Source organism: Ambystoma mexicanum, chromosome 1p (assembly GCF_040938575.1).
Source record: "Ambystoma mexicanum isolate Mex_15411 chromosome 1p, UKY_AmexF1_1, whole genome shotgun sequence".
Lineage (NCBI taxonomy): Eukaryota > Metazoa > Chordata > Amphibia > Caudata > Ambystomatidae > Ambystoma > Ambystoma mexicanum.
The window spans coordinates 413,782,868-413,807,586 of NC_090921.1; positions in this window are offsets into that span (position 1 = coordinate 413,782,868).

Sequence of the window (24,719 nt, forward strand, 5' to 3'; positions counted from 1 at the left end):
CCCCGCCATTCCTTTGACGTCTTCTCGGCGGGGCCGTGGACACCCCTGCCTGGTCCTCTTCACTTGGGGCGAGGCGCTCCGACCTCCACCCTGGAGTCTTCATTGCTAGGGGCCGTGCTGCACCCTCTAGGCTCTCCGTACGCTGACCGAGGAGGGGCCGTTCTCAAACCCTCTCCCTCCACCTGACCAGCGGGGGCTGCGCAACGCCCTCCGTCCCCACTCCTCCTACCCGGGGGGGCGTTCCGCACCCAGCCCTATCCACCTCAATTGATGGGGACCTCTCCCTCCTCCTCCCACCCGCACTCTTACGCAGGTATTTCCCCCCTCTTCCCCGCTGCCCTTGCACCCCCTTTTGTGCCCCATCTCTAGCCCCGCCGTGGTTCCTTTGAGCCTCCTCCATTTGAGCACTCGCGGCTTCCTTAGTGCTATCTTTCAGTCCCTCCCCACATGGCTGCCCACCCGAAATCATCTCTTCCCCGGACGCCCTCTTGTCTATCTCCCTCCTCCTCTTCCTACCCCTGGATTCCCACACCTCCCCTCTCCCCGCCGCGGGGGTGCAAGCCACCACTGCCGCGAGAGCCCCATCCGCTGCCGCTCTACGCTGCGGCCTACCCCCACTTGTCTCCCGCTCACCCGTGACCTCTCCCACTGCCCCCCCCAGCTGGGCCTTAGTTGCCCTGCCAATTATTGCCAGGGCCTCCCTCAGCGCCCTCGCATCAACCAACCCCTTCCTGCCCGCACCTTGGCCCACCATCGTGTACCAACACTGAATGGCGCACTAAAATATGCCCCTTGTCGCTCACCCACTACCTAAGCCCCCGAGCCGGGCCTACCCGTGGAAAGAAGGACCCATAGTAGCGGGGAAACCCAAAAGAAATTGCAATAACCAATAATAACACAAGGAGTTAAATAACTCCCTCTTTGCAACCAACCATATACCTATATTCTATTTATTTTATTTATTTATCCAGCTTTCTTTTTTTTTTTTTATTTGCCCCCCCACCTAAAAACTAGCCCCCCTACCCACTACCCCCTCTCCTCACTGCCCCTCTCCCTACAGTACTAGCAGGCCACCCACAAGCCCCCCCCCAAAAGCTAATAAAAAACACATTGACAAACCTGTGCAGCCCGATCACCCAATCCACAGCCCGCCCTGCCTCCTAGTGGCACACTATATTCACTGCACCCGACAGGAAACACCAGACGAATGGAGCGGCCCCTTTAAGGAGCTCGCTCTGCCCTCTCTGGCCGGCGGCTGCCACCGCACCCCGAGCCATGCACCCGATATAGGGCCCACTGGTCTCGATACCTATTACAGCCGACCCCCCCAACACCCGGAGGGGCCGTGCAGCGCCGCGCAGCCCCGCGGCCGTGTGCTGCTGGGCGGGAAGTGTCCCTGGGCTCCCAGCCCTTATTACTCTGCCCGTGCCCGCCCCCTTCCCTCACTAACGGGCGCAGGACCCGCCACATGCGCAGGCCCCATAAAAGAGACGCGTCCTGCACCACCAACCCCGCTCCCGCACAGACAACCCGGATCCCCGAAGCCCGGCGCCTAAACAGGAAGAAAGCCTCCCGAACCCACGCCACCCCTTGAGACGCAGTTAAACCCCGGCGGCGGATCAGGTAAGGAGGTGGGGGGGGGGGTAATTTATATACGCTACCCCCAACTAGAACCTTCTTCTTCTTATTATTTATTTTTTATATGCCTGATACTATATCAACCATTCCACTCTAACTACCCCTACTACCCTACCTCACCTGCTCTAACCACGACCTGGGCCCCACTCACTCAGGGAAGGCACGGGAGCAGGCAACGGGACAATCGCCAAGTCCAACTGTCACCTGCCTCCCGAACCTTCCCTGGCCCCTTAAATACCCTGGGGAGGCGCTCTGCCCAGCACGGCCACTCGCTGGCCGTGTGCAGCGCCAAAAACTTCCCCGGGGGGAAACGCTTCGCGTCCCCCTAGGGCCCCCCTTCTTGCTCCAGTGGCCTCGCAGACACGGCTGCAAATGGGCCCCCTTTTCTAAAACTCTTTTGAGGGTAGCGTTAAGTAATTTTCAGGTCATCATTTTTCATTTTAATCTAAAAATGTGGAAATTATTTAATGAAGAGTGTAAACTGTGTGAAGTTTCACTTCCTGCTGAATTTCTCCATGAGCACACAAGGATTAAAACAGTGTAAGCGCGCAGTCCAGACTTGTAAAAATAGGCTTTGCACTCGCCATCGTGGAGGATTACTGGTAATCACCCTGTGCTCAGTGAATCAGGAAGCCAGTTAGAGAGCGAAGCAGAAACTAAACTAACTGCATGGCTTCTGATTTTCTGGTGGATATTTTTTTGCAGGGACTGGGGATCTGAAAGAACTCCTAAGAATAAATAGAGCCTATGGTTCTAACGAATCTGATATATTTTGGTCACCTGCACACACTATCTCAGAAGTGTAAACATATGTGGATGTAAATTGCATATCATTCGCGATTGGAACAAATGCTCTTGTACTGTCCTGGGGCTGATTCTGGAAAGCGACCCGCATAGGCTCATCGGACAGTCCAATATAAGGCTCTGTGAAGGACGGATATCGTGATGTAAATGCATCTGTATCCGAGATGCTCCTCCCTGAACAGCACCCCAACCGTTCAGCTGCACGTTTGTAGCATATGTGCACAGCCACATAACACAAGTCAAAGTGCATGAATAGTTGACAGCATGCAGGATGTGACCAAGATGGCCGTTTAATCCTAGTCTGTCGTGGGCTGAGCGGTAGGTTGCGTGGAAGGCCGATGCTGGCGTTGCCAAATGTTTTTTATTTTATTGGCAGCTCAAACTTTCCTTTTCATCCATGAGTGCTCAGCTTCTTTTCACGTTCACTTTGGGTCTTTCAGCAGCATGCAAATGAAGAAGCCTTCATCAAACCCCCTTCTCCACTCATAAATACTAGCGTACGTCAGCGCGTGCTGGCTTGTGACGCAGGGCTACAAACTCTTCCCAAAGGAACAGCCTGCAGGCGATAGTCTTTGTTACAGCGCCTGCTCTCTCTAACAGTTTGTTTCTCTCGCTTGGCCGTGTTTCTTCACTTAAGGTTGTCAGAAGCCAGGTTATAGTTTGATAAAGAATAACCAGAGATCGCTCTGCTGCTCTGTTGAAAGTGAAACAGGCACGAGACATGTGACAGTACTCCTGATTGGGAGAAAAGACGTTAAACAAGCCACTATTGGATTACATCAGTGTAGTACAACAAAAATTAACACAGTGCATACATAGGTGTTTGTATGGCAGAGCATTTATAGTTGTCATGCCAACGACAAATACTGCTTCGTTGGTGCCATTATTGTAGCAATTGTTTTGGTGAAATTTGGTGGTTTACAACACCAAAAAGCACCAAACCAAAAGAGGTAGGAACTGAGAAGGAAAAAATACTAGGATTCATACATGTAACAGAAGAGGCCTCATTACACGTATGGCGGTAAGGGTTAACTTTTGTAATCTATAATTTGATTCAGCACCTCATCCAGTTCAATTATGACAATGTGGAACTTCATAGGAAGGCTATTTTCAATCAACATCTACAAACCCATGGCCTATAATCTGCGCACAGGTATCTTCTATACAAAAGCATGTCTGCATCACTCTCTTCCACTTCTATTGCTTGCTCTGTTACAGCCCCTCCACCCAACTTCCTACCTATATCGAAGCTGCACAACTGCAAAGTAATGTGCTTGAAATATGATAACTGCATCATGGTGTGAAATCGCACCCTACATAGTTACAGAAGAGATATTTTACAACACCAAAGCAATTGCTCCCACTACTAATATATACAAATAATTCAGTGGCTATATTTTTTATCCCATTATTTTACAAAAATAAAAACTGAAAAAAACGAATGAAGAGTAGGCACAACAAACCCATACTTCAAATATTATTTGTGGACTGAAATTGCTTTGCTGAAGCCCATAGTGCACCTGCATTTATTAGGGCAATTTGCACTGGAAAAAAACATTCTACTTTTTTTCACATAATAGGAGTTTGCACAACTAAAACCATTCCTATATTCTTTATGAGTGTATATTTAAAAATAAAACCAATCAAACATATTTTTCATTAAATTAAATACTACATTCCACAAAACAACCAACAATAAATGAAGACAATGGCCCTCATTACAAGTCCGGCGGTAGCCGTGTCGGTAAAGCCACCGGACCGTAATGATTTACAGGCGCCTGACTTGCTGGAAACACCGGGGCATTACAACCCCGGCGGTCCGGTAAGTCAGGCGCCGGTAATTGTAAATCCAAATTCCCATTTGAGTCCATTAGGACACAATGGGAATGGGGACCACAGAAGTTAACGGTGCTGGTGCTTCTGTGAAAGTCTGCGGCCGAGTGCTGTGCTGCCTGCCAGGTCTGCCCTGGCGGGCGGTACGGCACCTGGCTGCAGACTAGTAGTTTGCCGGTCTGTAACCAATGGTGCCGGTAAGCTTACTGGCACCGTTGTTTCCGACCAGCAAGCTTGTAATGAGGGACAATATATGTTCTCTTATAGATAACCACAAAGTAAGAAACTCAAGCAAAAAAAATCTTTTTAAAGCAGACACATTTTCAGATCACCCCAAAGATCACTTTAATAAACACCATAAGAGATTATAAAAGCATTGTCAATAAAAACCACATTTCTACTGCTCTTTGATCGTTCTTTAATTTTGAGTGCAGGTAGTATACTTACTGATTATATATCATGCACCTCACTGAAATACTTGTTCTTTCCTAATAAACAACTTCCAACAATTGTTCCCACCCATTTTCTAGATATACAGCAGGACCACTTCATGGTTAACAAATACAGTAAGATACAACAAAAATCACAATGCACCATTAACAACATATTATCCAAAAAAAAATCTTCAACAAAACAGTGACAAACAACTGATGAATGCCAATAATATGTTGTCACAGGTAACATGAACTGCACCATGAGCACAGTGTGAGTTCTGCAGTCAAAATGAGAATAGTAGACACAATGGTGGGTGTTACTCTTTCCAAAATCAAAAGCAGAAAAAGAGGACTATATTCCAAGACAACTAATAAAATGGCCGACACATATTCAATGCAGCCTATCACAAAAAAAGTACACATTTACAACATTAACACCAGGCAATTTGAAAGATCGAAACACATACAAAACCCTGCCCAGCATCTCTAGTAGCCGTGGCTATTGAACGTGGCTACAAATCTTGCTCGTAGCTACAGGTACATTTTCTAAGAACTGAAAACCAAACTAAGCCAACCTTCAAAACTTCAAATAAAACAAGGGAACATGTAAGCACACAAAATAACAAACACAATTCTGCCTTGTATCATCCACATAAAAATATGATTGCACAGAAAATGTATGGTCCAATAGACGCGGCTATAACAGGAGCTGCGTCTATCAGGACCACCAATGAAAAGGTGAAAAAGTACTGACGTGCCTATGCACATGCTTTTTATAACCGCAGTTATAGAGAAGCCTTGCTGGATCGGCTGTTATTACACGCCGCCAAGACACATCCATGAACATTCGACGCACCATTTGCTGGTATAGAGCCACGGCTGCACAGGGCACCAATTTTAACCACGGGTAGCAATGCCGCGCAACGGATGGGTGCTGTGTAGCGGCTGTTATTAGATAAAAATATATATATATATATATCTGAGTATGGAATATGAATGACAAAAGACAGCAGTGATACAAGGGCAGTTAAAAGGAGTTATGTAAGGTACATGATAATAAAAAGAGCACATCAATTGTGCTAAAATTCTGCACTCAGTGTACTCCAAAATAGTCCCTTTAAAGACTACTTATCACATATAAATATATAAATACATTGAAATAACATCTATCACATATAAATACACAAATACAATGAAATTACACCCCAAACCTTTTTCTAAAATGACTCCTCACTCAGAGCCGTGGCTAGGGTTCATTTACTTTTTTTCTAGCCGCGGTTACAATATGAAACTTTGGGGAGGTAGGTCACATAGATTTTCATACATATATACATACATAATAGATCATTCTTAGAAAAGACTCTTTCGGGTACAAACAGCTTACTTTTTTGCACATTGAGGCCTATAACTGCAGATATGACCCAGTCGTTGCTGCGGTTAACCACGCCTCCGAAATGCAACACCCCGTAGTCGCGATTATTAATCTGTTTAAAAAAAATATCTGTGTAGCTGTAAAAAACAAAACATAATTAGTTAAAGAACACATGCACTTTAAGAAGAACAACTTAATACAAACATTTGCATGACCCTCATATCATGTAGGCACTTGCACCATATAAGGTACAACATTTAAGCATACAAAACTGTTGTTCTCTTTGCACATACTAATCATTGGGCCATTAGCAAAAGAAATCCAACTTAGATTAAAAAAAAACATACACAAATATAAAAAAGTATAACAATTACCACTACAAACAGGATGCATAAACTGGGTGAGAATAAACATTAAATTGGGTGCTTGCAAGACAAAGGATGGGGAAAGTTAAGTAAACTTGGAGAACAAGGGATAGAAAACAATCACACTGGTAGAAACACTATTACTATCATTTTATTAGCACGCTTTTTACCCCACAAAAAAAACAACCTACAGAAAAGAACACTGTTTTAAACCTATGCACATTTTGCAAAAAGACATTAAGACGTGGACCTTCAAATGTGCCATTTCAAAGCTTGGACACATCCAGTTTCAGTGGAACACCATCAACAGCGAATGAACCCTCAACTTCTGCAACATTATCAATTCCACTTGTTCCAATTTTACTGCTCCCAATGTTTCAGTTATGAGATTAACTTGTTGCTTATGCCACAATTGGCTGCTCCCGGGAGATCCAACACTAGCCCATTGAGAAATCCCTCTCTCCAAAGATAATGTACGTTGTCATGACTACTTCACTAACACCATAGAGGCACAATAAAAGTTTAAAAACCATTACTATAATCAATGAACATACATATATAACCTGGGTGAGAACAAACAAGGGACATTATGATAAGGAATTACAATAGAGTGAATGGAGTAGGTTAAGTAAATGTGGAAAGCAAGAGAGAATGGTGTATGTTAAGTAAACATACAGAACTAGAAGGGCTGGAGTAGGTTAAGCAAACTTGGTGAACATGCAAAACACTTTGAATCTAGGTTGAACTTTCACTGGAGTTAACTAAACAACTTCTTCAGTAGCCAGAGCACCTCAAGTACCTCAATCCTATCAGCATCTGCCCACCATAAAACAAAAAAGACCCAAACAAAAAATAAATGCAAAGAATCTAACTTTCTTTCAACAGATACTAAAAAAGCAGCCACAAGAAAATACAAAAATAAAAAATGACTAAAATGAATTAGCAAAACACCCTCAATTGTACTACCTCACAGAAAAGTCAAGAAAACTACGAGTACTGCATAGCTGAAAGTGCATTAAATGACAACAAATACAATCAAATAAACCTTCATCCACACTAACATGAATACAAAAACTAAATGCCTGCATATAAATGCCATTGATTAACAAATCTAATTTTGTAGGTCTATGTTAGTGAAACTTAAAAATACATTAGAAAATACTTGGCACACATAGCAGATGAAAAATATGATCATGAACACCATCTGATAGCAGTGGCTACTATAACTAACACACACAACACTGCAAATAAGCCTTCAAATATGTAAATATTTATTAACACTTACTTTCACATTCGCTACACTATGGCGATGTGCACACTGTGAGTTCTGGAATCAAAAGGATAATATTGCAGAACATGGTGGCTTTTATACTTTCAAAAATGAATACCACAAAAAGAGGACAATATACTAAAAAAAACTACTAAAATGGATGACACATTTTCACTACAACCTAACACGGACAGCTACACAAATAACAACCACTCACAAACAATCCAACTAACTGAAATTATTTTTATCCCTGGCCAGCATCTTTCATAGCGGGTGCAACTTTTACCTGCTGGTAGCAACGCAGCACACAAGGTGCGTGCTAAATAGCTGCAGGTAAACACTCCATTGTTGTTGCTAGTCGCGATCATCAATACACCAATCGCTCCTCCTTTTTGTATATCCACGACTATATTATATATATATAACATATATATATAATATATATATATATTTTTTTTTTAAAGGTTTGAGTATGGAATAGGAATGATGAAAGAGATATTAGTAATATAATGGAAGTTAAAAGATCAATACAGTAAAAGTCTACTCATGAAGTTATGTAAGGCAGATTAAGATAAAGAAAGCATAGTATACATAACAATATCTAGGTGGGGATACATTTAAGGGGTACAATTATACAAGATACAATAGCATGGGTGAGAATACACTGGCTAAAATACAGTGGATGGGGTCTAAAACTAGAGTAATTTGGCTCCTTTTGTATTGATTTTTTTAAACAATGTTCTTTTTTCTCCAAAGTCTCACATGTAAGAAAGTCTGAAAACCCACAGGCAAAATAAATAACAATACCTACCTCCATAATACCTCCATAATACCTACCATAACACAATGGTTTTTCACCACTGACGTCACTATGGGCCTCATTATAACTCAGGCGGTGCGGAAATAATGGTGGCGGTAAACCCGCCGCCACCGTTGTTTCCGGACCGCCTGATGCCGAGTCCTGCAGGCGGGAGGTGATGTTCCCGACAGGTCTGACCTGGCGGGTTTAACACCGCCCGCCTGCAGGCGGCCGAGGAAACACCGGCAGCATTACAAGATGCTGCCGGTGTTTCCATGATCCCCATTCCCATCGAGTCCCATAGGACTCAATGGGAATGGGGATTATCACCATTCCGCCTCCGTGATTCCCTGGTTGTAATGCCCCGGTAATTCCGGGAATCACGGAGGCGGAATGGTAATACGAGTCCGGCGGTAACCAGGCGGTTTTACCGCCGCGGTTATCGCCGGACTCGTAATGAGGCCCTATATCTATAAAAATAACTTTAAAAAAGAAATAAAACACAAACACCCCACAACACGAGAAACGGGCAGGATGGCTTCGAAGAAAAATACATCTTGCCTTTTATTATATAGTATGATATATAGTATGATATATGACGCGCCCTGCGGTAGCGTGCGTGTAGTTGTGGTTAAGTTGTCGTTAAGTTGCTAAACTCATAGGAAGAGCAGTTTTTTGGCAGCTTATAACTTCACTCCCCCTGGACGAATCCTCACCAAACTTGCAAACAAAGTACATGGCCAGCTCTGAATTTTTTCGCCAAGTTGGGTGGGGTTTCGTGCGGGGGAAAAAATTATAGGGTGGGTTCCAAAAATGTTTTTTCCCCCATAGGGGAAAAACTTTGCGCATGGCTACAGCCCGAAACAGCTGGACGGATTTTCACCAAATTTGCGCCAGGAGTGGGGGCCTGGGCCAGAAAGCATGCTTTTGTGTAATTTCTTTGTAAAATACTGAAATGTACATCCAAAAATTAGTGATATCTGGACCCCTCGCAGACCCATTTCCCTGTTCGCTCCGCGGACAGAAGTGTCATTGGATCGCGGTACAGCATGGTGTCTGAGAAGTTTGGACGCAGCCGGTGCTTGGCTGGAGGGAAGCGTGCAGTGCGTCAACATTTTTTGGGAAAGCCGCCATGGTGTATCGGAGGACAGTGCAGCGGCAGAAGGGTCTGGAAAATGTACCGCACGCATTGGGTTGGCGGCAATAAGGGAGGGAATGGCTGGGGGAGGGAGAAGTGGTTCATGTGACTTATGTAGGCTAGTATTGTCTGTGGTGATTGGAGGCAGCTGTCATAATGGACCCTTAGCTTCTGCCGCGACCTGTTTGTGGTGAACTCTTTTCGCGGTGAGTGGTGGCAGGTCATTTGCGGATGGGGAGTGAATTGCACATGACATAGGTTGGGTGGGCGCGCGGGTGGCAGTGCGCTGAGGATGGAATGCGGTAGTTGTGCACATGGAGGCATGCATGAGTGAATAAAGGTGCGCTGGGTCTATGGAAGGATTACACTATTGGGTGCTTGGCCGAAGCCCGTAGCCGGTACGCTGTAGGGCATGCCCTGAGAAGTGTAGGGCTGCAACATACACACCACAGGAAGGCATGTTTCAGTCTGCATCTGGTACAGGGTGGTGCTTGCACAGTGTGGCATGTGTTAGATTGGTTGCAATAGCGTTAGTGCTGCAAACTGAATGTGGGTAGGTTGGCAGTGACACAGTACTTTGTGAATGGGAGTGGGTACGCCTATAGTATGTGAATGAAAGTGTACAGGGGTGCAGGAGAGAGTGTTTTCTTTCCACATTTGTTGCTGCATAGCTACATGGTGGTGTGCAGGTTGGGTAGGACTGCTGGTGGCAGTGGTGTGTATGTCGATGGTCGTAGTTGGTGAAATGCATGGTGGCATTACATTGCTGTAGGTGTGTTCAAGGCGTATACTGTGTGCAGAATTGTGGAAGTAGGCCGAATGTTGTGAAAATGTTGTGGTTAGTGACACAATAGTTTGTGAATGGCTGTGGGTAGAGGTGGTGGAGGATGCGGTATGTTTATGCATTCTGGTAAGTGCGATCTGTGTTCGTGATTGGGTGTTTTATGGTGTGGGGGAGTTGGGGTGAAGTGCTGCTACCTACGTGTGGCACGTTTGTGCAAAATTGCAGCTGCCCACATGAGCATTATGTTAACTGTTGCCTTGTGTTGCTGCATAGCGCCATGGCGGTGTACATGTTGGGTAGCAGTGTTGGTGGCAGTGGCGTCTATGTGGTTTGCCACAGTTGCTGATATGGAGACATGCATGGTGGCATTACATTGCCGTGAGTGTGTTCAAGGCCTAGACTATTGGATGCATGGCTGAAGGCCGTAGGCCATGCATTCAAGAGTTTAGGCCTTCAGGACACTCACGGCAGTAATGCATTTTTCAATGTGCATGAGTTTGAGGGTGGTGACATGTAAGGAATGGGTGTGGAGCACATTTATGCCGTAATATGCCACTGTTGCAAATAGATTGTGGGTAGGTTGGCAGTGGCACAATACTTTGTGAATGGTAGTGGGTATACCCATAGTATGCGATTGAAAGTGCCCAGGGATGCATGAAAGAGTGTCTTGTTTGTACATTATGGTAACTGTTTCAATTTGTTGCCCTGTGGTTGGAGATGCTGCAGTGAAAAGTCATGCTTTGTGGGCACTGGGTGCAATGCTTGTATACTGTCAATATGTTACACGGTATGGTTGAAGGGCAGCTTATATGTGCTTGGATAGTGTGCTGTGTGCACAATGCTTGCAGTATGGGCAATGTTGTAAACATGTTGTGTTTACGTTGCCAGTGAAACAATCCTTTCTGAGTGGAAGTGGGTAAGAAAATAGTATGTGAATGAAAGGGAGTAGGGGTGCCGGAAACAGTATAATGTTTATACATTATGGTAACAGTTGTATGTAATGATGTGCATATCCATTGCGATGTCGAGGTTGGTTAGGAGTGCTGGTGCCAGTGGTGCATATGTGCAAAGTGGTAGTCAGTGATATGCTGACATGTATTGTTGAATTACGGTGGGGGGAATGTGTGGAAGAAGCAGACCCACTGGAGCAATGCAGGTTTGGCAGTGTATGAGGCACAGAGTGGTGATCTTTGGAGAATGCGTGTGGAGCACATTGTCGATATGCTACAGCAGCACAAGTGAGTTGGAAAGCGTGTATTGTGCATTCTATGGTTGTGGTGATAGTTGGAACATGCTACAGTATTTGGTGTGCGGCAGGAGATGGTGCAGTGAGAAGTTGGGTAGTGTGGCCACAGGGTTTAGTGCGTACATAATGTGAGTATGGAAGTGGGTATGGTTGAAGGGCAGCTTATATGTGGTTGGTTACTCTGCTGTGTGCAGATTTATTGAAGTAGGTCGAATGGTGTGAAGGTGGTGTGCATAGGTTGGCAGTGACACAATAGCGTGTGAATGGTAGTGTGTAGGGGTGGTGCAGGCTGCGCTATGTTTGTGGCTTCTGCTAAGTGTGATACGTTTTTGTGAATGGGTGTTTTATGGTTTGGGAGAGTTGGGTAGAGCTGATGCTACGTATGTAACATTTGTGCATAATGTTAGGTGCCCACATGGTCGCTTGCTTGGATGTATAGTGTTGTGGTGGGTGTGGAAAGGGTTGAAATGTTGTGTGCATAGCCAAAGGTGTGCTGGGGGCGTGTTAGGATGTTTGTGGATACTGCATTAGTGCATTCTTTAGCAGAAGTTTCTGGTGGAGGGGCTTTGCAATCAAACAGAACTTGTACTGAGAGTGTTTAACGGTAAATAAGGAATGGTGTATAGAAATGACAGTGTGTAATGCGGAGGTTTTGTATGTGATTGGTGCATGCATGTTTTGAAATGTGACAGCACCCAATTGGGAGAGTGCTGCAAAAAGTGACCGTGCAAAGGTAAGAAGTATTGTCAGAGCTTTATTGGGCCGTGGCCCTCACTGTAGATGGGAAAGCGCATGTGCACATCCTCTCATTATGAGCAGGGTGGAAATTGAAATGGAATTGTGGGAAATAGGCAATTAAGAGTTTAGGGCGTGGTTCATAGGAAGGGGCGGTACCATAGCGTCACAACACTATGTCGTGAGGGTGGTCGACATGGAGAGACGCAAAGTGCTTATCGTTGGTGATACCTTTGTGCGGCATCTGCACAGGTGTTGCGTGCAAAGAGACGTTGCTGGTAATTTTGGGTTGGAAGGAGTGGACGCTTTCTGGGCCTGTCAGGGTGACTGCAGTTTTGGCGGGATGGTTCACCTTTGCAGAGATGTAGCGTCCATCACGATCGTGGACTGTGTCGTGGTGCACAATGGAAGTGTACGTTTGGGTTACATGTCGTGTGGACGATTAATCCATCTCCTGAAGAGGTTGCTGACCGCAGTGATGCGTATTTTTCCTAATGCTAAGGTGGTTTTCTCATGCATAACACCAAGAACAGTGTGGGTCCATGACGGTGTAATTTCTCCCCAGCCAGAGGTCGGAAGGTGTGTTATAAACAGAAGTCAGTTTATGCAGACTGCTGGCATGTTCTCCACCCACTATGAGATTATGAGGTCGCAAAATATGCATTGGTTCCGTAGAAATGGCATTTGTTTGACCGCCATTGGCAATGCCGTTTTCATTTACACTGTGCAAGAAGCATTGACCAGAATGTTGTAAAAATGTGAGGACAGGCAAACAGAAACGCATATAAAGAGAAAATACCCCAAAAATTGCTCACATGCACGTAAAAAAATAAAAATAAAAAACACTTTATACATATACGCTGCAAGACTGAATCCCCTGCCCAGTTTCATATTGTTTACCACCCGACCCCTCCCCCACCTTCACTATCATGAAAAGGTAGTGCATTACGCTGTACTTTCAGGATTGCATGTGCCACATCCTGGGTGGCTATGTGGATGTATGCCGATGGAGAAATCGTGCATACTTTCATTGAACTTTGTAGTGGATGTGCTTTGGAATGGCACAGCATTTGTACTGTAAATGTGTAATGGTACATTTCAAGTGTTGTACAGCAGTAACAGTGTTCGATGATGGCAGCTTTAATGCGATTGGTGGATGCGTGTGTGCCTATTTACCAGTAACCCAATGAAGTAGAGCTGCAGGAAAGGTAGTGCAAAGGGAAGGACTGTTCCAGTTTTACAGGGGTGCAGCCCACGTGCTACTTTGGGAGGCGCACGTGCCAAAATCTGCCCTGTCCACCACCTTGCCTAATTGCCATGACAGTGTGGGAATTAGCCAATCAGGTAGTGTGGGTGTGGTTAACAGAAAGGGGAGGTGAAACGGTTGCACATTATACTGTGCGTACTGAGGGTGGCAGACATGGCAAAACATATTGTGCTGACTGTAGGTGATCCCTTTGTAATAGATCTGCACAACTATGCCCTGCAAAGAAGCTTTGACTGCAAGTTTGGTTTGGAAGGAGTGGACGCATTGTGGAACGCTGTGTATGAGTGCCATTTCTTCGACATGCATGCACTTTGCAAAGACCTCACCACATGTACCCTAGTAGATGTTATCATAATTCATTACGGCGGCATGCATATTGTTAGGCAGAATCCTGTGCAGTGCCCTTAGGGACCACTACACACAATTAAGACTACAGGTGGCAATACAAGTTTTACCTTTGGTACAAGCCTGTGATTAAGTTATAGTGGTAGCAGTAGCAGAGCAGCCAGGCTTATCTCAAGAGTATATGAGCAGTAGCAGAGATCACACAAAGGGACCACAATTGCTGTGACTCAAGCAAACACTGACTCAAGGTTTCAGGTAAAAAATGATAAGTACATTTATTTTTTAAACCAAAGTTATAAACACAACACCTCTATTAAACTTTAAACAAAACCACGCGTTAAATATACTACAACTAACCAATTCACTTTGTACAGTAAGTCTCAAGGTAAGTACCCTGTGTTTGAATGAACCAGTGTTATGAACAAAACACGATACCGCGGATACGGTTGCGATCACTTTTTGACAGTTCGGTCTACTAAATAAACGCGTATCCGTGACATGAAATGCTACCGGGGTAAAAACACACTTAGCACCTGAGAAACCCAGAGGGAGTTGGAGGCAAAAATCACAGGCAATATTTAGGTTAGGCAGACAGTATCGAGAAACACTCAGAAACAGGAGTTCAAAAGTCAAACGGTTGGAGCCAGGTTTAGATGACACCGGAGGCCTGTGCCGAAGATCACACCATTAGACAGTTCACGATTCCGTATAGCCCAAGAGTACTTGAATATTGTCAATGTTCAGAAGCAAAAGTTATAAGAAGGAGGGAAGACAAGGACGAGCCTTGGAGATGAAGAAAAGGGGTTCACCCAGTTTCCTCGCGTAGAACACAGTATCTTATTACCACGATGCAGCTGAAGCCCTGGCAGTTGTTCCTGTTGGTTTCCCGCAGACCCACGATTCCTGGAGCTTCGTTGAGAAGGAGGACGTCTGAAGGGGGCCTGCACCACAGCGACAACGGAAAGGTGTGCTCCTTAAAAACAGGAGAGGCTCAGCAGGTGGCTATCCGGACCACTACAGCAGTGTGCAGCGATTTCGACCATGGCGGAGATCTCTGGCTGAAGAAGATGAGCTGGTTATCCCCACCAGGCTCAAGAGAAGAAGACTCCGGACTGGATCTTCTCTTAGTCGTCGGAGGGTAGATCGCTCAGGACTGCAGCAGGGCTTCACCGGGGCGGGGTAGTTGCAGCAGCTGTCGTTCTCTCCGCTTCTCTTCGGTTCCTTGTAGTTCCAGAGGCAACTCTGACTTCTAGCCCAATAGACCTGCCTTTTATGCGTAAAACCCCCATTCACACAGCCTGGCTGTCAATCACGCAGCAGGGGGGTTGTCCAGCCGGGACAACCACCTCAGCCAATCATGGCAAAGTGCGACTTGGGTTTCCTAGGATACCCTGTGCAGGGGGTGACTACACCCCACCCTCACATTCAGCCCACCTAGACACCCAGGCGCCTTGAGGGGGTTCCTCTGCAGAGTCCGCCAAAAAGACGGTGAACAAAGAAGGCGAACCTGTTTTGCCGCGCAAAGTAAAACACAAGAAGGACTTTAACAAAAAGAAATGGCGAATAAACCCAACCGGAGGCATAAGAAAGACTATTTGGTCAAGCGGGTTTATGTTCGAGGCTAATATAATAGCCAAGAACAGTACCACGTTTATCTAATATAATCGCAGTAGAAAAGTTAGGGTAGATACCACTGCCACCAGCTAAGTCTAGATGTTAAAAGAGCAAAACAATGCTCAGGGAGGTACAGACAGAAAAGTGGTACAGATTAGCCCTTTCCAGTACTCCATGTAAGATGGGGTGTACTGGGTCTGTGGTAAAAATGACTATGTAAAGTAAATGGCAACTTTACCTTTCTCTGTGGGACAGTAGTCAGCCCCAGCTAAATGGAGTCAGAGGGAAGTCTAAAAGACATCCCTGGGTTAATACACTAAAGGTGCTGTGTAACCCGTACAAGAACAGGGGCGCCAGGTGTGGTGTGCTCCAGTGCCCAAGATCACACAATGAGTAAAAACACATAGGCCAGAACACATGTAAGAGTGGAAAAAGATGGACACTCTTACCAGGTGGAAAAAATAAACTCCAGAAATCCAGCAAAGCTGCTGGGGGACTCACTAGGGGAGGGAAATTAGCCCTAGAAGAATTCTCCCTAACACATATAGGTTACCTGCCTTGCTTACATTTGTTCCGTAGATTGAGCAGGTTGCTGGATATTGTGAGGTCACTTTTTCCAACCGCCAAGGTGCTTCTCTCATCTATAATACCGTGAAGAGTAGGGCCTACTGCTCATGGATGTTGTTCTGAGCCAGACGAAGAAAGGTGTCTCATCAACAGAAGCATGTACACTTTTTTGTCCGCTCGTGGAATGTTCTTCTGCAACAATGACCTTATTACTTGTGGAAATGCTGAGTTTTTCCAAGAAAATGGCATTTTGTTGTCATCCATTGGCAATGCAGTTATGTTTGCTCGTCTACATGATGCGGTGAAGAGTTTACTGAACTAATGTGACTAGAAGAAAACACAAAAGCCGCTAAAAACAGAAAAAAATTGTTTTTGTAGAAGGATCTACACAAAAAAAACTACACAAAAAAAACAGACTCTTTTAAGAGTCGCCCCTTACTACGAACTCCCTGCCCTGGTTGCAAGTTATTCCTCCAGGCCCGCACACAGCACGAAAGTCACATGCAGGGATTTTGCGGGTGGCGGCCACGAAAATGGAACTGTGGGGGTTGTCCAATGAGTTGCTCAGGACGTGTGGCAATAGGAAGAGGGACTGCTGCACTGGGGACTGGCCCTCAACATGTGAGCATGTTGGCCAAAAGAAATGGGACTATGGGCTATGGCCATTCACGTGTTTTGGGTGTGCGTCAAAGGAAAGGGAGGCATTCACTTTGTGTACTGCGGCTGGCAAACATGGCAAGACGTACAGTTTTCCTCGTGGGTGATGGCTTTGTGGAAGATCTGTGCGTGTATGCCCTCAAAGAAGACATGTCTGGCAATTTCGGTTTGGAGGGAGTGGACACTTTGTGAAGTAGTGTCGAATCGTGCTGTTTCGGTGGACTGCTTCTAGAATGTAGACGCGCAGCCTCTTCGTCAACTGTACATGTAGTGATTGTGCACTTTGGAGCCTTCTTTATGGGTTGCATGCCTTGTTCCCGTCTGTTCCGTCAATTGAAGATTATGATGAAAGCAGTGCCAAGGTGCTTTTCTCATGTATACCCCTGAGAATAGTGTGGAAGTATTCCAATGATTCCTGTCGCCAGCCAGAGGTCAGACAGGGTCTCATCAACGGAAGCATGTGTGACTTTTTAAGTACTGCTGGGATGTTCTACTGTGAGAATGAGAACATTGGTTCGCGATACATACACCTTTTCACGACAAATGGCATCTCTTTGTCGTACATTGGCAATGAAGTGTTATTTCGCAATCTACACACTGCACTGAAGAGCCTATTGTAAGAATGCTAGCTAAAGTGAAAACACACATTTACGTATATAAACAGCAAAAACAGTGTTTCTAGGGAAGCACCTTTAAAAAAAAAAACAAACAGGAAAAAACAAACAAAGACCCCAAAAGTTATTTTCAGAGCCAGCACAACTAACAACGTCTGCTCCCCTGGTTCAAAGTTATTCTCCCACTCCCGCGTGCGTCCAGCACGAAATGTCCATGAATATCGCGATAGCTGCAGGGCAGCACGTGTTACATACACCCCTTTTGCAGATGACGCACATAGAAATGGGCCTGCAGACACTACGGGATTGGGTAACAAAGTTTGTAGGTGTGGTATGTACGGACAGACTGTGTGCTACACAGTGTATTTTTGGACAGGAATGCACAGGGTGCGGTTATGGCTGTGTATTTCACGAGGCACAACGTGCAGGTTTTAGGCAATTTCGACATGCATTGACTGAAAGTGAATGGAAAATACTGTGCAGTGGCTACTCATTTTGCAATCTATGATGTGCATGTGTAGTGCTATGCAGTAGCTGCAATGAAGTGCCTGATTTTGGTTTCTTTGTGTGACACTTTGGTGGCAAGCAATCATGCCGATATTACTGTTGTTGATTGTGCAGGGAAAATTGCACAGCGTGTTACATGAGTTTCGGTGCCGTTTGCGATGAAGGAGGCACTTGCCCAGTTCATGCGTTTGTTTCAGATCTTTTGCATATGTTTTTACCGCATTATGCAGTCACGGATGTGGGAGCATCATTTTCTATTTGGTCCGTGAATGCAGACAGCGCGGTACATTGCAAGGAAGTATATTTCTGCCTTTCTTTTACATGTGCCAATGACATACTTTGCCCTTCCGAATATTACTTTTCACAGCACAAATACTTTTCGTCAGCTATAATGTTCATTTTAGTATGTCCAGCAATCCCAATTGTTGTACACCGCCTGTACATTGGTTTGGTGCCCTTCTTGAAAGTATTCATACTTATTTGTAGTTAGTGTTGAGTTGTGGCTATCTTGAAAATGCTCTGCAACACGTAAAGAAACCTACTTGTACAGTGACCCCATTACTAACCGACTCCACTACAGTGTTTCCCACACTGCCACACGTCTAGCCGTGCATGTGTGCATTGGCAATTCCGTTGTTGATCTGTGAAAGGTGTTTTCTTTATTTACCTTTTGTTACTTTCCCAGTTCATTTTCATTTATCATGCTGTTCTCACACACGCCACAGAAGGAACGACAGCAAAGGTCAGGTACAGAAGGGGTAGCACCTACCTGGATACTATAGGGGATGTGCCAGGAGACAGAATTATTGGGTGGCCCTCACGTACGTAGACGCCAGTCATTGTAATGCTCCTGTAAGGACCGTTCCCACGCACTTCGAAGTACCTTCCTTCTGTACAGTAGCGCGTTCCAGTACATGCATATTACAATGCCCTTTGCCGGGTAAGGGTCTGTAGTGTGGCACATGGTTTGCTAAGATTGTTTTAGAGCTCTGCTGCCTTACAGGAGTGCACCTCTTGTTGCCTGTAGAAGTTGTGGGCAATGCTGTACATGAAAGTAGGATACGTAATTGTTGCAAGGGCGGTAGACTGCCCACTGGTCCCCTGTGCTTTCATTTCAGTTGTCGTTACATGCAGTATAACCACTTTATGCTACGCCATTAGTGTTAGGGGTAGCATTCACGGATATGCATACAATGTGGAATACAAGAATGTTTACAACGGGAAACAGCTTCATTACGTGCAGCAGGAAGCCATTTATTGTGTGCGACCTATGCAGCAGACGCGCTATTCTAACCACCACTGAAGTTGTTTGCGCTCTGCATATTCTGCTGTTTTTTTAATTTGCCTTTGCATGCACTAGTATGTGCATGTGGAAAGTGCACAAGCTTTGCCATTTTGCAGACTTAGTACAAACTGCCCCACCTGCAGCTACATGTTTTCTTCAACTGCACGACCGGCAGGTGACCTCTTTATACTTTCAGTCACACTGCTGAGTGCACACACAATGTATCTGTTCAACGGGTCATGGAAAGGCGCAGCAGCAGATAAATCAAAGTAATGCAACATTTACCACGCCCACGTGACATTCAGGTTGCTGTTCCTTGTTTAACAGTGGCCGTTATACAGTTAGGAGTACTTGTCATGATCTCTGCTTCCAAAAGGTCAGGGTTTTCCCAACTCCCTTGGAAGCAGATCCATAACCCAGGTTCCGAGTGCCAACCAGTCCCAATTGGGACCTTTTGGACCCAGTCCTGGCGCCAGTGGCACCAGGCTCATAAATATGCCCAGTCCCAGCGCTGGAAGCGCCGGGCTCATAATGCTTGGGTGGACTTACCTTCAGCAGACCATGCTGCTTACTTGCCTGCCAGTTGAGCCTCTGATCCTCTTCTGTTTGGAACTACTTTTCCTGTTGGGTGGGGCTGGAGCCACTCCCTAGATTCAGAACACTGGAACTCTTCTGGAAGGCAGGAACTCTTTTCTTACCAGGAACTCTTTTCTTACTTAGGCGTGGCTGTGGAAGGAGACACCTAAGCACTACAGGAGGCTATTTAAACCACACCCGGTGGATGAATCTTGCTTTGCGTTATTCTGCAACCTCTGCAGCAGAACGCTCATCGTGTCTTCTGCATCCGGTCCTGGGCCTAAGGAAAAAGGCTTACCATCCTGAATCCAGTCTTCAGCAACACCTATAAAGACAAGAAAGAACAGGTTAGCATTCCGGCATCTGAAAGGCAAAGGCTTACCATCCTGAATCCAGTCTTCAGCAACACCTATAAAGACAAGAAAGAACAGGTTAGCATTCCGGCATCTGAAAGGCAAAGGCTTACCTACTCTTCGTGCGCTCCGGAGGTCTTCACACTGCATTCCGGCATCTGAAAGACAAAAGTTTACCAACTCTTCGCACGCTCCGGAGGCCTTCGGCGCTGCATCCCACATCTGAAAGACAAAACAAGGTGCGTTTAAAGACATTGGGGAACTTTAATACTCACGTGCCATTACTCCTTTCCACATCTAATCCAGTGGGTATTCCGGCACCCTGCATCCGCTCCGAACTCGTACCTGCAAAATAAAAAGACAGTTAGAACGCATAGTGAAGCAGGCAACAAGCGCTTACTTACGTGCTTCCAGGCGCTTCTATTCATCACACGGGCTCCATCTTCAACTCACTTCAGCCCGTCATCCGCCATCGCCGGAACCCTGCAAAACAAGAGACATCATTACTAAAGACTTTAAAGACATTTGAATGACTCGAAACTTACCGTTCGTGCAGTAAACGACGGACAGCAGTCCTCTGAAGTCAAGAGGCCTGCGCTACCTATCCAGTGAAGAAACTGGTTACAGCACCCTGCCCCGAGGCAGATGGAGAGCTCGGCATTCACTTACCTAAGGTGAGAGCGTTAACCTTTGGGGGTCTACAGGAGAGGAGAAGAGGAAAGAGATAGGGACACCCCAATAACCCCAGTTCATTAACCCCATATTTTCTATCTGCAGACATCTTACTCTACACGTCAGGCATACAGTGCACAGAGGTCCAGCCCAAAGAGCCAACCGGGTGCTACACATCACCTTTGAAGATACGGTAGTCGCCCAGTCAAGACCGGCGCCTCTGCGAGAATCAGGTGAGCGTTACAGTACTTTAGCCACACATTGGTAGGTTTGCAGAGCCACCCAGGAAGTCGGCAGCAGTTCTTTAAATGCGGTAGCCTACTGCATGAATCCGTAGGGCTAGCGACAGGGGCTTTGTTACCAGCATACAGTGAATGGGCTATGCATGGGTCTAGATGTGGAACGGAAACACGTGCCCGTCCCCGACTACTTACAAGTACATTCGAATAGAGTCCTACGGATAGCTGCAGTGTGATTGCACATACTACAACTAGGTGCAGTGTCCCTAGGAAATGTCCATATTGCTCATCTGTAGTTATCTCGGCCAGTAGTGTGCGGTACAGATTCCTGCCTTGTTGTCCATGACCAGCCTAAGCTTGTGCAAAGCGGCAATAGTCTAAGTCAGAGTCACATTCTCTGAATCATTAGAAGGCACAAATGTGCAGCAGGTGCTCCTTATTTTCTGGCAGACCCCTCCCTCCATAGCTGTTAGAAGGTCGAGAATATATCTTTTCTGCAAGGCAATGAGCCTCAGGGTCCGTAGTTCTTCCTTGATGGCATTGAAAGCCGATTCAGAGGAATTCACAAAGAACAGGAGTTTGGGTAGGCTCACCTGGAGCCACATTGCATTCACAGCAGCTTCGACATCAGGTGCCAAGAGAGAAGAGAAAATGTCTCTGTCTGACTAAACAACCGAAATTGCTCAGGAATGTTCATTAAAGCTTTTGAAGAAGTCACTGAGATGTAGTTGGACCGCTTGGACCGTTAAAATATTTCATCTTCTCCATGATCAGGCAAAGTCATTGTTCCCCCACAAAGGAATGTCCAGATACTATGTTATGTGCTAACACAGTTCTTTATATAAAAATAAGGTTCAATATATATGCACAATAACACACTTTGTACTTTGGAAAATCTAATATGGCAAATATGGAACAAGTTACTTACCAGTAACTGTTGTTCTCCAGCATGGGTCTGGTATGGATTAACATGCTCATGAATGTTCCTGTCATGATGCCTACCTCTAAGGAGCCAGGCCGGGCCCAGCAACCCCAGAGGCAGACATCATTTTCCCCAGGGAAGTCTCAGCGGGCCCAAGTCGGGGCCCTTTGGACTCAGTCACTTACCTGATGCAGACCTTGCTGCTTCATCCAGGCCCTCTTGAGGCCTGAATGGGACTACTTAACCTGTAGGACTACTTCACCACCCGGGTGTGGTCGGGGAAGGATACATACCTGATTGGTGGAAGGATACATACCAGGAACTTCTTCCCTCAAAATAGAAAAGCAGATCGGCTCATGTATGAAACCAGAGTACCTATCAAGACCCACGTTAACTCCAAGAGTACTGACGTTTCCGAACCTATGCAAATTGGCAGTGTTAAAGGACCATTAACGCAGAAGGAACGAGAGAGAAGGCGACAAATGCAACTTTGTCTGTATTGCGGAACTTCCGGTCACTTTCTTCAAAGTTGTCCAGTTAAACCACCCAAGAAGGTGGTTGGAGCCACTGATAACGAGTTATTGACACCTGGTTCGGGAAACGACCTAGCCCGACAAGCGTAGGGGTCCGCTTGCCGAGCTTGAAAACAAACTCTTTGACCTCGCATTTTGTCATGCCAATGGTGCTTGTGAACCCAAAACAGCCTCAGCAGTTGCATGCTATAAAAGCATACATAGACAGTGGAGCTATTGGAAATTACATAGACCGTGAATTGGCTTCCAGGATTAAGCTTCCTCTCCGCCCGAAAGTAGCCCAAGATGTAATTACTACAGTTGATGGAACCGAAATAGCCTCAGGGCCTGTAACGCATTCCACAGTTGAAATCACTCTGGTGGGTCAGGACGGACATCGGGAAGCAATCGTGTTTGATGTGATCAAGGCCCCACAATTTCAAGTACTTCTTGGAATCCCTTGGTTAGAAACACATAATCCGAGAATAGACTGGCGAGCAAAGAAGATAACTTTTCCTGATTGTGAACCAACCTGTTACCCAAGGAATCCAGCTATGGGTCTAGCCTCTGTAACTTCCACCCCTATACAGCTACCATCTGAATACCAAGAATTCCAAGACGTTTTTCAGAAAGAGCAGGCTAATACCTTACCTCCCCATCGATCTTACGATTGCCAAATCGACTTGGTACCCAATGCACAACTACCTTGTAGTAGGATTTATGCTCTTACTGAACCTGAGAACCTGCATTTGCGCCAGTATTTGGATCAATACCTGGCCAATGGTTTCATTCGCCCATCAAAGTCACCAGTCTCTTCCGCTTTGTTCTTCGTACCTAAAAAGGAAGGAGACCTTAGGGCCTGTATTGACTACCGTGCCCTAAATCAGATAACGATTAAGAATCGTTACCCTTTGCCCCTGATACCTGAGCTTATCGACCAAGTAAAAGATGCTTGTGTGTACACCAAGCTAGATCTCCGAGGAGCTTACCACCTGGTACGTATAAAAGAGGGCGACGAGTGGAAGACTGCATTCCGCACCAAATTTGGGCTCTTCGAATATCAAGTAATGCCCTTCGGTTTGTGCAACGCACCTGCCGCCTTTCAGTACTTCATGAATGATGTTCTTCGGGAACTTATCGATGTTTGTGTCATCGTTTATATTGACGACATCCTGGTGTATTCCTCCTCAGGATCTGATCACAGAAACCATGTTAGGGCAGTTCTTGAGAAATTGCGCCAGCACAAATTATTTGCCAAGCTCGAAAAATGCGTTTTTCATACCACAGAAGTGGAGTTTCTCGGATTCATCCTGACACCTCAAGGAATCCGAATGGACTCGCGGAAAGTGGACGCCATTCTCAAATGGCCATCTCCTAGCTCTGTGAAGGGAGTGCAAAGCATGCTTGGCTTTGCCAATTTCTATCGAAGGTTCATCCCGGAATTTTCTCGAACTGTTCAACCCATCACAGCTCTCCTAAAGAAAAACAAACGCTTTGAATGGACTCTTGAGGCTGAACAAGCCTTTCAGGACCTGAAAACCAAATTCACCTCTGCACCTGTATTGAAGCACCCGCGCCCAGATCTCCCTTACATCGTGGAAACCGATGCATCCAGTTCGGCCATGGGAGCTGTCCTGTCGCAAAGAGACCCAGAAACTAACCAACTACACCCTGTAGCCTTTTGGTCCAGAAAATTCTCTCCACCTGAACTCAATTACGCAATTACCGACAAAGAACTACTGGCTATTAAATGATCTTTCAAGGCTTGGTGTCACTATCTTCTCGGTGCAAGACACACCATCACCGTAATTACGGACCAGAGAAATTTGCAGTATTTAAAGACGGCCAAAGCTCAATCTTCGCGACAACTCCGATGGGCTTTATTCTTTGCGGAATTTGATTTTGTAATTACCTATCGCCCTGGCTGCAAGAATGGTAAGGCAGATGCCTTATCCCGGATAGGCATGGAAGAACCCAATTCGAGTTTAGAACCTGTGCCAATCATACCGGAACAAAGAATTCTGGGCTTGACTTCATTGCAAACCATTGAGGACATCCAAGCTCAAGTAAAACAGCTTTTTGACTCTTCTGCCTTACTGGAATGGAGTCAAAAGGGTCCTCACTACACCGTTAAGAATGATTTACCCTACTTCCAAGAGCGGTTATTTCTG